Genomic DNA, 4,448 nt, shown 5'->3' on the forward strand with positions numbered 1-4,448 from the left:
TTGTGCGGCCCTAAAACAAATCCTCAAAAATTGTATTTCAAGACGTTGGAAGGAATATAAAGCCCAACATAATACACAAAAACACTCCCAAAACACACAAATTGACAGCAAATTGCACAAAGAACACAAAAACTACCAAAAATACACAAATGGACAACAAAGACAGACACATTGACCACTTAAACAAACAAAATGACCACATTACACATTACAGAATTGCTCAAGACACACAAACTGTCAACAAAATTACACAAATTGACAGGAAAATACAGAAAAAAACAACAAAAATACAAAAAGTTAACCCCAAAAACACACAAATCAACAACATAAATGCAGAAAATGGCAGAAAATACACAAAATTACAAGAACACAAAAATGACCAAAAACACACAAAATCCAATTTCAAAACACACAAAATGATCCCAAAACACAAAATGACTAAAAACGCTCAAAACATTTAAAGCACAGACAAAGACAAAGATGACATAAATATTGATAATGACAGCCTTCATGACACCTTATTCGTACTAATGGCAGATAATGACAGCGTAATGTCAGCATTATGTATAAAACTTCAAGTAAAACGTGACCCAAAATTAAATGAAATTTTCCAACACAAAAAGGCAATTCTTGGTCAATTAAACACCAGTTCATTTGTAGAGGAAAACTATCAGAATTCTGTGCATTTTTTGAATTCCAGTTATAAACTGTACCTCACAAAACAAGGCGTGAAGTGCGTGATGTGTTGTGTTGTACAGTAAGTAAACAAGCATCGCTCCAACTGCCCACACTGGACCGTGCACACTGGCCTTCTGTACACACACAGCCCACACACATATGCTCATACTAGCCCAGGCAGGGGGCAGTGTGGCATCTGAACAATGTTAATCACATGCATTAGTGAGCATCCAACACTCCCACGACTTACACCAGCTCCCGTTCTCACACAAAGGCTTTAAATAAATTAACACCGCGTTTGTAACTGATATTAAATGTGCATTTTAAAAGCAACTCTGAATCCTTTCTATTATAAAATAAAAACACAATAAAAGACGCACTTTATTCATTTTTGCGTCTCAAACAAAGGATTTCTCCTGCTGCTTTGCCTCTCCGGCTGCCACGGATTTCGGGCTGTCCTTTGCTGCACTTCCCAAAACCGGAGTCCCTCTCACTCCTGTTGGAGACGAACCCACGTGCAGCAGGGTCCCCCCCACCAGGAGCATAATGCTGGCCCCCCATCCCAGGTACAGAGCTGGTCCCAACTCTCTCTTCAACGGTGCTGCAACATTCGGATCATAGAAGTCGCTGATGATTGCATACGCTGTCCAGCAGATCGGCACCAGGTAAGCGAGGCCGGCCACAATGAAAAGCACTCCCCCCAGACTGGCCAGACGAGCCTTGAGGGCCTGTTTAGCATCACCCATGCAGTGAGTGCACTTTGCTCCCGTGACTCCAAGTACGAGGGCCAGGGAGACAGAGAAGCAGGGAGAGAACGATGAGGCCCCGGGCTGCCTGTAAGGACGATGGCAGAGCCAGGGTGGAGTCATAGGTCTTGCACTGAATATGGCCAGTGGTCTGAGACAAGCAGTTCATCCACAGTCCCTCCCATAACACCTGGGCAATCACCAGCTCCCCTCCAACAAAGGCAGAAACTCGCCACAGAGGAGCTGCACACACCAACCCCCCACAGACCCAGCCCAGCAGAGCCAACACCAAACCCATCACCTGAAGACCAGTCGATGCCATTGTCTGTAGAAAGCGTTCAGCCTTTACCCTCTTTGTGATCCCGATGAAAAGATCCTGGAATAAGCTGTGTACGAAGCACGTATTCAGTCAATATTCTTATAAGAAACACAGCTTGAATTTGAAATTGCAGGATTTCTCAAACCTTTTTCGTCAGATCTTAAAGGTGGAATCTTGAAACATAGCCAACGCAATGCAAGTATGTCCAGCTCTGTCTTGTTTTATGACACGCTGGCTTGTTTGGTTTCATGTCATACACTGCAGTGTAGGAGGGCATGCTCACACAGTCACACACAAATACACACAGCACTAGTTGTGTATGAGAAATGAAATGACAGCTTGAAGACAGTTGAGCACTTTGTTACAAGCGATATTACAAACCATGTTGTCATGATGTCATCCCTTGAAGCTGCAGTGGGCGTAAGGAGGCGAGGGATTCAGTTTTTAGGCTGATTAGCATCAATATATAAACAGAGCTTCTCAATGTACAGTATGGAATCTGTGTATATGTACATTCTTTGGTTATTCCATTTTAAAACCAAATCCAAATAACAGATAAACAGTGTGGTTATTTTGTTTTACTGACTTTAAGCCTAAACATAAATACATCCATCCATCCATCCATTTTCAAACCCACTTGTTCCTGTTTTTCAGGGTCGCAGGGGTCTGCCGGTGCCAATCTCTGGCTCTCATTGGGCGCTGGGCGTGGGGAACACCCTGGACAGGGCGCCAGTCCATCGCAGAATAATACAGAAAAATCTAAAACCGGACAAGCAGCATTTCCTGTCTTAAAGTTAGATCTTCTGTTTGTGTGATATTTGGATATTTAAGGGGAAACTAGGACGAAAACTTCCTGTTTTAAGCTCACCACACAGAGGGGACACCCAGACAAGGACACCAGGTGCAGTGGACTTCAGCTTTCACTCTAATTTACCCATAAATATCCAAATATCTCAGAAATAGAACAATTTGAAGAAAAAAAGAAAAAAAAACAAATTGGAATGGGGTTGCTCATGAGGGTCTGGTACGACAGGGTGTTCCAACACTGCTTTTATGCAGACAGAGGATGTAAGTAACCAAGAAAAGTTGTAACGCCTGTAGGACTTATTAGCACCAGCTTTCAAGGCTGATTCAACCTTCATTGTTGAAGAACAGCTTCAAATCGTTAATCCACTTTGTGTTCCCTAAAAAAGGCCTATGTGTATAATTCTGAATGTGCATTATTTTTTCAGCTTTGGGTAACCAAACCTTTTTTTTAAGTTTACCTCTGGCTGTTCAGTACATGGACTTTGTACCATTTCAAGCTATTCATTGGACTTGCATGACTTGAATTGCAATAAATAACTGGAAAAATTAGGGTGTTCTAGAAACTTTTGACCGCTAGTGTTTATTGTGGCCCTTGGTCTAATTTTGTGTGGCCCTCGTTCACGAAATGTCTTCAAAAACTCACAAAACAACATTGGATTACAAAAAATGACTCCAAAAACTCATAAAATGACAACAAAATGTAAAACATATGCACAATGACAACAAACAATTACACACAAACCAACAAAAATATACAAAAACATATACACAAATACACAAAACCCTTTGTTATCTCCTTTGTTAATGCTCAAGTTGATCGTTATTTTAAATACTGACATATGTTCATAATGTGGCCCTTGGATCAGACAATTACATTTTTGTGGCCCTCGTGATAAAAATCTCTGTTGTAGAGCATGACATTAAAAAAAAAGTTGCTCCATGTGCAGATAAAACGCCCCACAGTTTTGAGTTGATGAAAGCGCCCACATGAATTGTTTAGCGCGAGCACATACTACTTACAGTTAAAGAATTCCACTTTATCCATTTATTGTAAGATGTTTCGTGAGAAAACGTGAGATTTGTTGATTTTAATCAAAATGCTACGTTTGGTTGATCCTCAAACGTCTCTGAATTCACTCTGAATCATTGGTTCATTTCGGTTTCCTCTACCAGTATTTACGACTGTGTAATTATCAATCGTGGATTATGTGATGGACTTTAGCCTCTTTTTCCTGTTGCAACACAATAGTTACTGTGTAGTGAACACACCGATGCTGTTTCTTTGGAATGGTGTTGTTTTAGTCTGTGGATTGCTGCTCACCCTGCCGAAGCCTCGCCTTCTTTATATTATCAGGTTAAACCTAATGTCTTCTGTGCGCTTTAATGCAGTGGTTCTCAACATTTTCAGCCCGCGACCCCCAAAATAAAGGTGCCACAGGCCGGGGACCCTTACTGCAGCTGAAGGTGGTTGAACACAGACATGAACATTGAAAAACAGGGGAGAGCTTTTGGGGGACCCATTCATAAAGTCAGCAAAATGATTATTATTATTTATGCCATAGTATATATTCATCATAAAAATGTAAATCCATGTTTTATTCAGAAATAAAATAGGCTAAAAGTGACCAAAAATGGTGGAAAAGTTGGTGCAATGGATTTTGAAAGCACAGAAATGGGTTAAAAGTTTATAAACAGACAGAAAAGTGGCAATAAGGGTTAAAAGTGTCAATATTGGAACAATAAGTAGGAACAATTAGTTTAAACTGGCAAATAATGGGCATGACAAATAGTGAATGTGGTTAAATTGGCAAAAATAAGCAAGAAATATGGTGAAAAGAGGTTCAAAGTGACAATAATGGCTCAACATATGCCACATTAGGTGGAAAAAAGTGGCGGAA

General features: G+C 40.6%; 1 pseudogene; it reads right to left on the minus strand.

The window, feature by feature from the left end:
• Positions 1 to 488: 488 nt before the first annotated feature.
• Positions 489 to 1,994, minus strand: LOC114462963 (claudin-4-like; annotated as a pseudogene).
• Positions 1,995 to 4,448: the final 2,454 nt, after the last annotated feature.

The sequence above is a fragment of the Gouania willdenowi genome, chromosome 1, assembly GCF_900634775.1.
Source record: "Gouania willdenowi chromosome 1, fGouWil2.1, whole genome shotgun sequence".
Lineage (NCBI taxonomy): Eukaryota > Metazoa > Chordata > Actinopteri > Blenniiformes > Gobiesocidae > Gouania > Gouania willdenowi.